The sequence below is a fragment of the Petaurus breviceps genome, unplaced genomic scaffold, assembly GCF_028583685.1.
Source record: "Petaurus breviceps papuanus isolate PSGF00001 unplaced genomic scaffold, PetGlider_PUasm1.0 171, whole genome shotgun sequence".
Lineage (NCBI taxonomy): Eukaryota > Metazoa > Chordata > Mammalia > Diprotodontia > Petauridae > Petaurus > Petaurus breviceps.
In genome coordinates this window covers 4,931,496-4,945,856 of record NW_027185754.1, presented here as the reverse complement: position 1 = coordinate 4,945,856, position 14,361 = coordinate 4,931,496, and the positions used below count along the sequence as shown (strand labels likewise).

General features: G+C 40.2%; 1 long non-coding RNA gene across 1 annotated transcript; it reads left to right on the top strand.

Moving 5' to 3' along the window:
* The first annotated feature begins 1,382 nt into the window (after positions 1–1,382).
* Positions 1,383–11,771, top strand: LOC138157253 (uncharacterized). Its single transcript, XR_011167343.1, has 3 exons — positions 1,383–1,485; positions 4,770–5,620; positions 11,313–11,771. It is a non-coding gene; the product is annotated as an uncharacterized lncRNA (long non-coding RNA).
* Positions 11,772–14,361: the final 2,590 nt, after the last annotated feature.

Genomic DNA, 14,361 nt, shown 5'->3' with positions numbered 1-14,361 from the left:
GTCACAGCCCAGATTCAATAGACTCTTCTGTGGCAGGCATATTTTCAAATGCCAGAAAAGCATCTGACAGTGTTGAATGTTTGGGAGTTTATTGTTTGGGAAGATTAAGCACCGTCCCCTGTTCAATCATTTATTAAACGGGAAAGCAGAGGAGAGGAGGCCAATGGGCGTCTGGTTCTTTCAGTGAGTTTTGCAAAGGGGGGAGAGACTCTCTTGTTTCTTTATGTGCAAAAACAAGATGAGCTTTGGCTTGCACACAGCCAAAATGTCAGAGCCACAGGCTGGCCATATCCCCAACAATTGACTAGCATCTCTCTTGCCAGAGGCCAACAACTTCAAAGGAGAAGTGATCAAGGAACATGGTGCTGAGATTTTAATTTCATTCATTCACTTAATAAATAGTTATTGACTACTTGCTGGAGATAAAATGTGGAATTATGAAGGATGCAAAGATACCACCTCTCCCTACAAGTTGCTTCTAGTCTAAGTGTATCTGTGAACTATTAAAGCAATTTTTGTCCCATGCAGAATTTGAACAAAAACACAGACACATATGGTGTCTAATAATAGTTATTTGTTGGTTATAATAATAATAATTTTACAAGTATAGGAGTCCTATAAGGAATCCACCTCTACCAATGCAACTTCTCTGCAGCTTAGAATCTCTTTTTTTGGAGGGAAGAAGGTGGGGCAACTGGGGTTAAATGACTTGCCCAAGGTCACACTGCTAGTAAGTGTTAAGTGCCTGAGGCCGGATTTGAACTCAGGTCCTCCTGACTCCAGGCTGATGTTCTATTCACTGTGCCACCTAGCCACCCCATGCAGCTTAGAATCTTAGAGAATTGGTTAGAGCTCAGAGAGGTTGGTACTTGCCCAGTTAATATATATCAGAAGCAGGACTCAAACCCTGGTCTTCCTGACTCTGAAGCAGGCTCTTTACTCCACTATACTGCTAGATACAGGACAAATAATGATAGGTCTTTTCTCATATTAATACAAAGTATGATTTTTTTCTTAGCTATTTTAGAATGAATGTTAGCTCGACCTTAGGTATGATGTGAGAATAAAATGGTCTTTTGCTGCCCTTAGGAACTTCAGGCCACATGTGGTGTGCTGACAATGGATCCCAATATAATTTCAAAGGAAAAGTTTCAAAGAGAAAATTTCAGTAAGAGAATGATCATTAGGGGGTATGGGTTAGTCAGAGTCTCCCCCAAATAGGTGGGACTTGAACTAGGCCAAAAATGGGTTAAAAATTTCCCTATTAATCAGAATCAGATGAAAGCTAAAAAAAAGTGGGAGTGGGAAAATTAAATATGAAAAGTTTTTTTTTTTAATTTTTTGTATTAATACTCAGCTACTTTTCTGATTACACTTGAAAGGTTCCAGGAGTTTAGGAACACAAGGCATCTATAATTGATGATGTCTTGGTCTAGAGGCAGAGCCTTAAAATATTGCCTCTGAAGCTTGTCGGCATGATCACAGGTAAGTCACATAACCTCTCTTGGATTCAGTTTACTTATCTGAAAAAAACAGGAGCAGGGTCAGACAAAAATGTCACTGAGGTCCCTTTCAGCTGTAGATCTATGAACCTTGAGGATCCTATGGCTTAAGAGAGAGTGTCCTAATTGCTGCTAGAGGGATGTCAAAGGAAGATCTATTTTATTCCAATAGAAAGTTCTTTTTCTGAAATCCAGATTCAATTAGTGTAAGTCTGAAGGCGCCATCTTGGTTTTAGTGCAAGGATGCTCCATTCCCATAGGAACATCTGTTCTGCATTAAATATATGCTGTAGTTGAGCTCCTAATCATTTTTGTCCAGTCCTAGGGGAAAAAATCTAGTAAATTCAGTCTCGTCTTTCTATTCACTTTTAGTTAAGATGATGCTTCCACTAAGGCTAAGCTCAAACCATTCTACGGAGGACCACATTCATTGTCTTTTGAAAGGTCTCCAGAAAAAGAGGATTTCATTATTTCCCTATATCACTTGGTTTTAATACTTGGCAATGTTTGCTGCCAGGAAATTCTTCAGTATAATTAAAGTGAAATTTTGGGGCTCACGTCTTAGAGCAGAGCATCTAGAAATTGATCATATATATTGCATCTGCTTTGTACTAGGTGCTGTGGGAGACACGTGGAACTATGGTACAATTCCCACTCTTAAAGAGGTTACAATCTATGTAGAAAGACAGAACTAATACACATGAAATACAAAATTAATTATATTCTAGGGGAGGCTAGGTGGTGCAGTAAATAGAGCACAGGCTCTGGAGTCAGGAGGACCTGAGTTCAAATTCGGCCTCAGATGCTTGACACACTTACTAGCCATGTGACTTTGGGCAAGTCACTTAACCCCAATTGCCCTGCAAAAAAAAACATTAATTATATTCTGGGTAGTATAGACTCTAATTTGAAATAGTAAGAGTCATAGTGTAGTATATAGTTAATCAGTCAATAAATATTTATTAAGCACCTAATATGTGCCAGGCACTGTGGTACACTGTGAGTGCTGGGGATACAAAAAGAGGTAAAAGATATCCCTTGCCCTCTAGAAACTCACAATCTAATGGGGAGACAGCAAGCAAACAAACATGTTACATACAAGATAAATAGGAAATAATTTAAAGAGAGGAGGCACTAGAATTAAGGGGATTTGGGGGAGGCTCCCATAGAAGGGGGGATTTTAGTTAGGACTAAAAGGAAGCCAGGAAAACTAGGAAGGTAGAGATGAGGAGGGAGAACATTCTAGGCACAGAAGACAACCAGTAAAAATGTCTGGAATCAGGAGATGGAATGTCTTGTTTGAGGAACAGAAGAAGAAGAAGGTAACTGGAGCAAAGAGTACCTGGTAGGGAGGAAGGTGTAAGAAGACTGGAAAGGTAGAAAGGTGGTAGGTTATGAAAGGTTTTGAATTCCAAGTGAAAATTTTGTATTTGATTTTGGAGATGATAAGGTACCAATGGAGTTTATTGATTAGGGGGAGCTCCCCAAGGGAGACAGACCGTGTCCCCTTCCCAACATGGGCCACAAAACCACAGGTGATGGGGCTGATTGGCCTGCTGTCTGCCCCACTTAGAAAAGTCATCCTATTCCCCTTAAATTAGACTTTGTACAAAAATTCTTCATCTTTCAACAAATAAAAGGAAGTTAGAAAGAAAACATACAATGGACAGAGATGGAAGAATTCTATGTCACTTGATCTGCCACCACCCCATCAGACCTACACTTTAGGAAAATCACTTTAGTCACTGAATGGTGGATGTATTGGAGTGGGGAGAGACTTGAGGCAGATAGATCCCATCAGCAGGCTGATGCAATATAATCCAGGTAAGAGGTGCTAAGGGCTTGAATCAGAGGGGTGGCCAATATCAGAAAATATAAGGGGGTGTATTCAAAAGATGCTGCAAAGGAGAAATCAATGGGTCTTGTCAACAGATTAGATATGGGGAGGGAGGGGGGTGAGAGATAGTGAGGAGCTGAGGATGAGACCTAGATTTCAGGTTTAGGAGACTGAGGGGATGGAATGGTCTTGCCCTCTACTATAATAAGAAAGTCGGGGGTGGAGTAGAGGATTTAGGGGGAAAGATAATGAGTTTCATTTTAGACATACTGAACTTAAGATGTCCACTAGACATCCATTTTAACATATCTGAAAGGCAGTTAGGGATGGAGTGATGTTAGCAGAGAGGTTGGGGCAGGAAAGGTAGATTTGGGAACCATCAACATAGAGATGGTAATTAAGTCCATGGGAGCTGATAAGATCACAGAGTGAAGTAGGATAGAGGGAGGAGAGAAAAGGAGCCAGGACAGAACACTATGGGACACCTATGGTTAGAGGGCAGAGCATGGAGTGAGGAAGACCCAGGTTCAAATCTCACCTCAGATATTTACTAACGGAATGGCCCTGGACAAATCAGTTACATCTCTACACCTAGTCCCCTCGACTATAATTTGGAGATAATAATAGCACCTGTCTCTCAGGGGTTATTGTGAGGACCAAATGAGAATGTGTATGTTTTGCAAACATTAAATTAATAAATAAATGGCAATTATCGTAGTAATATTCCATCTACCACCTTCTTGCCTTTGCACCTGCTGCCCCCATCCCTTCAATGCATGCTCCCCTCACCTCTACCTTCCTTCAAAATAACACAGGTACCACCTCCTATGGGAAACTCCTCTCGATCCCCAAAGCTGTTAAGTGTTGTATCCCTCCTCAAGGTATATAGCACTTACTTGTCTGTGTAGACTTTATATCCAGCCAGTTCCTTTGCAGCCCCATTAGAGACAGAAGCCTTGGCTGTTTGGGTCCATGGCCATGAAGGCTTCTGAGGTTAGAGACCATTTTTTGTTTTGTTTCTATCAGTACTGTGTAACAACTGTCTTGCACAGAGTAGGTGCTTAAACAATGGTTTGTTGGTTGAGTTTGGGGAGGGCAAAGATCAAATTATGGACTCCTCAAAGGTAGAAACTTTGTCTTAGACTTCTGTGTAATCCCATAGCATCTGGTAAAGTGTCTTACACACAGAATGATCCACTAAAGATCTCCTCTGGTGGCTCACCATGGCACTGAAATGACCCTGGTCTCCTTCAACTCTATGCTGAAGTGCAGCTCTGTTCTGGAGTGGAGGGGGCATCATCCCAAGCTTTCCAGGAACCTGAAAGTTTTTGGTTCTTCCAAGAGGGCATGATCTAGGGAGAGGTGTGTTTATTACTCTGCTGTTCTGTGCTCTGATCTGTGAGTGATCACAGGTACTCTTTTCCACCTAGAATTGTCACCAGCGTTCCAGCTCCCTGGGAGCTGTCTCAAGATCTGGTGTGCCAATGCTCTTCCTTGCCTGAGGACTGAGACCCAGGACTGCCATGGAGATCCAAATATGGGCAATGCAACAGAGTCCTGCACCTGGTGCCTGCAAAGGGACTCCTGTAATCTCCTTCTGACCAGTTGTCCCACCCCCTTTCTGTCTGTGGGCTGAGAGGACTGGAAACCACCACTGCTGCCACTGATTCAGTTGTCCCAAAGCCTGCTCTTGGTTTTTGCTGGGTCTCATTCTGCACTGGCATGGCCTGTGCTGGATTGCACTCTTTTCTTACCCTGATGCAACAGACCTTTCCTGCCAACCTTCTAAGTTGTCCTGGGCTGGAAAAATATTTCACTGCATCCTTTTGTGAGTTCTGCTGTTCTAGAATTTGCTTTGGAGTATTATTTAAAGGTATTTGGAGGGGTTTTGGAGAGAGCTCAGATGAGTCCCTTCCCTTTTCTCCACCATCTCAGCTCCACATCCCATAAGCCTGTTCTCTTAAAGACTCTGCCAGCAGAGCACAAACTCCAGAACATTCTACCAAGATGGAAAGGCCTGAATTCCAAGCCCGATATCAGGCTGCATCTATCATCCCAGGACTATTCGAAGTCCAGTCAGAGAAAGATCATCAAGAAGGTCAGCTACCAAGCAATGAATTATTTTTTTGGCCATGGCAAATCATGAAGATTGTAAGCATTGTAATTTCTCTTGGTAGAAGGAATGCTCAGAATGATGGAACTACTGTTCTTTTAAAATTCTCAGTAAAACTAAGCACTGTTGGGTAAAGAAACAGGATCTGGAGAAAGTTTCTTGGTACAGGTAAGATTCGAGTTGACCTGTGAGTGATGGATAGGATTTAAAGACAGAAGAAAGCAGGAAGAGCATTTCAAGTGACCTGCATTATCATTGGGAATTGCAGTTTAGACTTCAAGCAGCCCCACTTCCTAAGCTTTCTTTGCATTAAAAGGTACAAGGCAGACTTTTAGGGCAAATTCCAAATGCATATAGAGCCATGAACTAGATCTAAAGGATCCAAGAGCTACTGGCTATAGGACTTTCCTAGACTTCAGAATTGTCCAAAGAGCATAAACATAGTGGGGGAGGAGAGGGAGCAAGGAAAGAAGTGTAAGAGTAATGGTTGTCTTCCTCATTTACTCTCCCAAAGCCCTGGCAGCTAAAAGCCAGTGGTCACAGGACAATTAGGACAAGGAACGTTGTGACTTCTCTTGGGCTGTCAAACATCTGGTGGTAACCCAACTCAGATATTCAAAGGGACATAGTTCTCTCCTCTTATATTTTATCAGGCATTTTTCTCTGTTTTCTTCCTTTTGACCCTACTGATATCTATCCAACACCTAATAATCACACCAACTCTCCTCAACATTACACCTCCATGTCTCAATGATGATAAAAAAAAAATCTGCCAACTCGTGATAGGACAACTGGTTGGACATGGTGGGGTTGAATTTGACAATGAAAAAGTCTTCTACAAATAGTTCCTTGGTGCCCCTTTTAGGGACAGAAGCCTGCTGGTTGGTCCGTGGCTATGAAAGAGGGAGATAGTTTTCATGTTCTTTGTAAGAGAAGACTGAAAGGGAAAAAAAGAATATGTGCAAATAAATATAGAAGACAGTAATAGCAGCTATGGAATCATAGCTTTAAAGTAGGAAAGGACCTTATAAAGAGGCTAGACCTCTAGTCTAACCCCATTACCTCACTTTACAAATGAGGAAAATGAACCCCAGAGAGTGACTTACCCAAAGTTACACAAAGAGTACCTAGGAATGGAGCCAGGATTTGAACTCAGGTCCTTTGGCTCTAACTCCAGTGCTCTTTCCACTTTATCATGAGGTATTCTAGTCCAGTTTGTAATACCCATGGGCATATCTTTATATGTTCTTGATATAAACACAAGAAAAGCTGGGTTAGACTTTGTCAATACAATGTTATTATTCTATGACTCATGACTCCCATAAATACACCAGTTCATCTTTTGGGGGGTGGAGCTGGAACCCAGGCCCGAGGAGCATGTAGTCTTTCCTGTCTTCATCATGCTAATGAGAATGTTAGCACATACGATGTCAGGTTGCCTTCTAGGAAACAGCAGGATAGTTGAGAATTCATAGAAGGATGAAGCCAACAGTGGCTGCCAAGCATTCAAGTCCTCTCTAAGGTAAGGAAGAGTATCAAAGCAATACCTTACTGCCTTATATCTCAAGGGCTAGATAGGAAATTTGGAAGCCTTTCTTTTGGAAACCATTTATAAAAGAACTTCCAATTTAGGCCCCAGAACATTATATATGGGCCTCTCATACTCTGGGAGCTCATTCTCCTTCTCTCTGACTGCTAAGGCACAAAATGTCACTGATGTTGTTACCTGGCAGATAAACATCCAAGGGCACTCTCATTACAGTAACAGGAAATTCAGACTGATGGGCCAGCATGAGCAGCACTTCCCTACACTGCACCTGTGTATCTGCCATTAGGAATAATGGAAGTCAGATAGGTGCCCAGAAAATAAAGACGACAGACTTGAAATAATGTCCCTGGTGCTAAGCCTTCCTCCTGCTTTGGTACAAACACAACACGCTTTAGAAGGCACCTGGATACTACAGTGGCAGAGATTCTCACTATCAATATGAATATTGCTGTTCTTAATACTCAAGAATGATTCTTCTGCCAGAGCCGCTACCTGTGTGAAGGTTAAAAGACTAATGGGAGAGTGGTAGCATTTTCCACACTGAGTCTACATGTACAATACTGGGAGATGCTAACTAAGGGAGTTTGCTTTCAAATATGCTAAAGAAGGTGTCTGTATTATCCTGCAAGAAGAAAAAGCTGTCATTCCTACAGGCACATGATAGCTTTGCAAATGCAATTAAGAGGAAATGAACTCACATTAAACTTTAATGATTTTGAGGGGAGAGGTGTTGTTTTGCAGCTTGTGGGTGATGGCTTTTTTGGCTCTCTCTTCCTTTCTATTAGGGCATGGAGAAGTTCAGGTATACATATAATGACTGGGTGTCTATAGAATCACTAATTCCATCCAAAAGCATTTTAGTAGCAGTGTGCTAATGGGCTAAATTGTAGCAATTTAGCCCAACTATGTTTTCATTTGCAGGCTTACAGAAAGCTTGAGAAATATGCGCCTTTCCTCAGAGCTGCCCTGCTTTTACTGCAAAGTTATTTGTTATCCAAATCCATCTGTTAATTGGGTGGCTTTAGGGAGCTGGCTCATGGAATAATACTGGGGACCTAGAAGTTGTGCTGTCTGAAGGAAGTGAGGGCCAGGGATTCTCCTCCCGAAGCAAGAAAGACTAGAAAACACTCTCCCATATTTGCAAATTAGCCAAATCTTGTTAGTTTGGAAACACTATAGAATATGTTGCAAATTTTACAACATATGTCGCTTATTGTTAATAACTATTGTTGAAGTATGAACATGGTCTACTTCTACAATATTTTTTATATAATAGTTGCAGCATCCAATTATACAATAGTAATTGCGAATAATTATACCAAACCTCAGTCTGTTTTATGACTATTTCTCACACAGAGCTCGTATACTCTATATAAACACCATCTGTATCAAACATAAAACCCTTGGTTACTGTAAGAATACAGACTTACAAAACATAGCTTATTAGGTCTTAAGGGCCGTGCAGTTCTGTGGCTATTAGTGATGTCTCCCCACAAACCCACATCAATTAAATGACTTACCCCTTCAAGAGCTATGGCCCTGCTCCATTGAATTTGAGCTTAGTAACTTGTTCGGCTGCTCTTCCTTATTGCAAGAATCTTCGCCTCTGAGTCCCCAAACCCTAACAGAGCTTTTGTTTGCTATTAAACGCACTTAATTTGTCCTGCGGCATTCTGCCCCACATCCCCAGTATGTTCAGAGATGATTAAGCGCTTGAAGTTGACAGAGTAGTGCTTCCCAAATTTCTCTTATTGAATAGCTATTGAGGTGTTACAGAGTACCAGACAGCTCCTCCAGAATACCAAAGTGTGTCTTTCCCTCTACAGAGGCCCCTTGCTAAGTATAAAATACAAACAATAAAAATGAAAAGCAAGTGCAAGAAAGAAAAAAAGAAAGAGAACAGGAAAAAAAAGAGAAAAAGACAACTTTGGTCTCTGAACACATTTGTGGGTCAAGAACTAAAACCTCCTCTGATAACTACACAACCCTCTGTTATTCTCCTAAAGAGAGTTTGACCTCAGGAGAAGAATTAAACAAAGCACTTACTTTGTCTATAGTAGACAAGTAAGTTGTTCTATAGCAATAAACAAACTTCAGATGTGACTCGTGAATAAACAGTAGAAAATATTCCCAGGAATTAAACTTAATCAAAGAAAGCCCATTTGTGCTAATGTTTTTAAAAAGTATTTCTGACTTGATTGGTTAGCAATATACAGCAGGGTAATTGAGCCATGGCACCTCACCTCTCTATTGATTAACCAGAACAGAATAACACTGTCATTTTCTTTAACAAATTTCAATCATGAATAATTTCCCTGAGGCACTGCATGGTTCCCTTGCCAATCGAGATTTCAATGCTCCAAGATATGTGAAAACATACCATTTTCATGCAAACTCTCTTTCTCCAAAAAATAGAGTCTGAGCAGTTTTCATTTTCTTCATGGAAACAGGATATTAAATTTTCTGATGGAATTCTCTTTGTTTAAAAAAAAAGCTATGGCTGCCAAAATTTATCCCACAGAATCATGAAATGTTAAGAGTTGAAAGAGACCATCTAATCTCTTCCCTACTCCTACCCCCCAATTTTTGAGATGAGAAAACTGAGGTCTAGAGAGAAGGGACTTAGCCATGATCACCATATTAAGTCACAGAGTTAGGATCAGAACCCTGATTCCTAATATAATGTTCTTTCCATTATATCATTGATTCTCTTCAAAACAATATATTAAATATCACAATTTTAATTCGCCACTACTAAAATTGTAAAAATTAAGGGCGGCTAGGTGGCGCAGTGAGTAAAGTGCCAGCCCCGGAGTCAGGAGGACCCGAGTATGGTTCCAGCCTCAGATAACACCCACACAAAAAAACTAGCTATGGAACCTTGGGCAAGTTACTTAACCCCAATTGCCCTCCAAAAGGGAAAAAAATAAAATAAAATAAAATTGTAAAAAATTAGAAATGTTTAATTTGCTAGTTCTGCTAGGCCATCAATAATTTTCTGAATATCTGAAGATCTTTATTTGGAATGTTAAAAAGTACATGAGTGATCAGAATTACTGTAATTTCCTTAAATGCCATTATTTGTCTCTTGGGACTAACTACTCAGACTCATTTAAAGAAATATCAGGATTAAGAATGATCAGTGAGGGGAAGGGAAGAAAAGGTTTCAGGGCCACTGGGCCAAAATATTATAAGGAAATTAGCAAATTAGCCATCAAGGAAGGATTAGAAAACAGCCATATCCTTGCTCATTGGAACATGCTGACACTCAACAAGTCTATTCTCCATTGTCAAGTAAATCTTTTCTGGCAACTTAGGACGTCTGCAGCAGAAAATGGCTGAAAAAGCAAATAGAGAATATAATAAAAATTAAAACTGGACCTTAATAACAACTTACTTGATGATCACTTTGTTTTTAATAGGGATAGCCCTTTGAGTGACTTACCTGAAGATACACAAAGACCCCAAATGATTGGCTTACCAAAATGCTTTGCCATCTTGCCCTCCATACGTGAACTATACCAGACATTAGAAATGGTGTTATTTTCTATTTGCTGAACCTAAGCTACTACTCAGTCTTGTTATATAAAGGTTTTGTTGGGGAGGTTTTGCCTCAGTTATTAATGTAATAATATCTCTCCGAGGTAAAGAGGAATAAAGGCTAAGGAGGGTAACAAAATACTTTGTGCCTCCTTTGATAAAAGACAATTCCATATAATGGAAAAGAGCCCTGAACTAGGAATAAAAAGAATTAGATTCTAGTTCCCGACCCAATACCAAAAAGTCAAATGATCTTACCTCAGTGTCTTCAGGGGCAAAATGGGAATAAATGATGCCTTCTCTTTTGGCAATGTTCTTGTGAAGACTAGGGGAGGTATTATATGTGGGGGGAAACTCTGAAAGTTGTGAAGCACTACATAAATGTGAGGCATTCCTATGAAAGGCTCGTCAAATCCAGGAAAGGTATGCTTTTTTAAAGAATTACAAATGTGTGCTTTCACTTTCACTTTGTGAAGCTTCTCCCATGGAAGCAGATTATGACATGTGGCCAACAAGCTCAGTGTAGCCTGAGGTTTCAAACAACAACAACAAATTTTTTAAATCTGTAACCTGGGCATCTCTGGGCATGCGCATTTCTCTAAACATGGAGACATCCTTGAAAGGCCTTTGGAACATGCCCAGTTTGCCATAGATGGAGCCTGCCAAGGCCCCTGCCACATGGGTGGAGGGATCCTCTTTTGCTTCACTGCTTATGTTATTAAAATTGGAGCTAGTGAACTGTTCTCTTTCCTTTCTGCTGCCCTCTTTTAGACAACTCTTACCTGCTGCATCCAGAGGATGAAGATCCCAATTTGGCCTGTAGTATGGATGCCATGAACTGAACCAATGAGAGAAGAAGGACTTTTCTTTCCCTGCTCTCCTCCTCTTTTTCCAAGACAACCAAGAAGGGACCAAGAATGTTTGCTTCTGGTGCTGGAGGTGAATCCCAAGGGATTGCAAATTCAAGCAAAGATGACTTTGATACCAGGACTGGGGCAGTGTAGCCAGCCTAGAATGGAAGTCCTAAGAAGCCAGGTGACCTGGAACTTTAAGTCCCGGGGTGGATTTAACACTGGGAACTGGGAATGTACTTGATGGCAACTGAGCAAAACTATGAACCGAATCCTCTTTTCCTCCTCAGAGATCAAGGTGTGGAAGGGAGGAGGGGGATTATGCCTCTCCCATTTTGGGGAAGAAATTTGTATATTTGTGATTATACTTTTAAAAGTAAATATTTCTGTGTAAAAGTGAATGTGACTGCCAGTGGTTAAATGGAACTGAGAAACAGGGACCTACATACCCCACTATGACTGAGGAAATATCATTGGGGGAGGGAGGAAGCAATGAGTCATTGCAGATGACTCTAGATCCCTTTCCCCCCACCCAAACCCCTTTACAGTACTGAAGAACTCTGGGGGAGGAGTGAAATTTAACCTGCTTCAAGCAGAGGGGGCCAAGGTGGTCTGTGTTACATATCATTTAACCACATGAGTTTAAGGACGGGTTAGACACATACTGGTGATGAAAATGACTTTCCTTTTACAGCTAAAATACATGATATAATCACACTTTATACTAATGTGAGGATACTCTATGCCTTCTACCCCTAAAAATACATTTAATGTGTTATGAAGCATATTTATCTTTTTTTGGGCACTTGAGCAACAAAATAAAGAGCACAGAAGATAGAGGCATACAGGAGATATCTTTAGTGACACACTTAAATATTTGAAATACTGGGAAATATTTTCAAATATCCTTCTGTTCTTCTTTGCTCCTTTTCTCCCTTCTTTCATTCCTTCCTTTTTCTTTTGTGTCTTCTAGGCAATTATGCTTGCCTCCTAAAATAATTTGGAAGGAAAGCAAGAGAGAAAGAGACAGAGACAAAAAAAAGGGAAGAAGGAAGGGAAGGAAGGAAGGAAGGAAGGAAGGAAGGAAGGAAGGAAGGAAGGAAGGAAGGAAGGAAGGAAGGAAGGAAGGAAGGAAGGAAGGAAGGAAGGAAGAGGGTGGGAAGGAAAGGAGGGAGGAAGGAAAAGGTGTGTGTGTCACTAACTCCACTTTTCCTTAGCTGCTAAGCTTCACTTTTTCTCCTCTGGCACAATCATACACTTGTATACGATGATTTATCTGAGTTGAGTGAACCTTAGAATTGAAGGACAAGCCTTTTTTTATTTTTAAACTGTTGCTCAAATGTAGAGTTTTAATGTATTTACTTGCGGACGGAATGAAAATAATGTTTGGAAAATTCTATTCAATAACATGATAACAACAAAAAAGATGTGCCTGGATTTGGCAAATGATGCTCACCTAAATATATTATTTTTTTCCTAGTATATTCCTATGTATATTACCAATGAAGAATTGTGCAGTTGAAAGGAAGTGAAATATCATCAGGGAGATGTATGTCTAGAAAAGGAGACGGAATAGTCATGTAGCAGGCATGAAGGCTAACTGATGGATAGCCCATGTGCTTCTCTGGAATCTATGTGATGTCAAGAAAAAAATAAAGGAATACACATTTATTAAGCACTTACTGTGATGCAAGGGCTGTTCTGAGTGATGAGAATAAAATATAAAAGAAAAGACAGTCCCTGCCCTTACATTTTAAGAGAGAAAAATGATACAGAGAGTGGAGTGGTAGCCAGGAAGGGGCACTTCGGTCCCGAAAGTTAGAGAGATGGTGAGTGGGGCCATACATACCCATGGGGGGATATTTGATACATTTCTTTTAGGAACAATGATGGAATTGACTTGACTATAGTTCTGGAACTGGAGGAGGGTGAGGTATAGGAGAGAAGGTCATAGCATACATACAGCATGTCAATACAAAGTTCGCTTGGGAGTAAGGAGCGAAGCAAAATATAATTGGAACATACCTGAAAGAGTAGGCCAGGTGAGTTAATCAAAGATCAAGACAAGAGGTCCTCAGGGTGGAAGGTCTAGAGATGAAAAGGTAAAACCTATGTAGCCTAGTCTCTAGTCAACTGTCATGTTAATTAATGCAGCTGTTGAGAAGATGGCCAGGGAGATCTAGAGGAAGGCCACTGGAACATTGGGTAGAACCACTGCACTGAATGGTAAGGAAAGACATGAACAAAAGTTGCAGTGGGTTGATGCTCTTTCCATATTATTTGTATTCTAGCATGGGAGAGTAGGAAGGGATCAGAATGTGGAATCAGAATAGATCTAGGTTCAACTCTCACCTCTGATGCTTATAAATAAGCAAGTAGTTGCGAGCAAGTCACTTAACTTCTCTGGACTTCAGTTTTCTCATCTGTAAAATGGGTGTAATAATATGCTTACTAACTACTTCAAAGGATCATTGGTTCCAATGATTAAAAGAGATAATATATGGAAAGTACTTTGCAAATCTTAAAGCACTAAATAAATGCCCACTATTATTAACATTATTGATCATATATATAGTGTTCCACAAGTCTTAGAGAACTTTTAAACTTTACTACCCTAAGACACTTGGGATACATCGTATTGATAGATTATTGAAGAGAATACAGATTTATATTGAAGTACAAATTGTTTAATGATGCTACTAACTATAATGAGTAAAATGAATTGCTCACATTTTAGGATTACAAAGTGCTTTCCTCACAACAATTCTGTGAAGTAGGTAGTATTTTCCCATTTTATAGATGAGAAAACCGAGGCTCGGGAAAATGAAATGTCTTACCCACAGTTATGCAACTATTAAGTGGAAACACTGGAACTTTAAAACAGATCACTGGAGTCCAAGGTTCTTTACACCATATCATGCTGCCTAAACAAACATTAGAGTATTTTATTCATATTAGAATTGATAGAA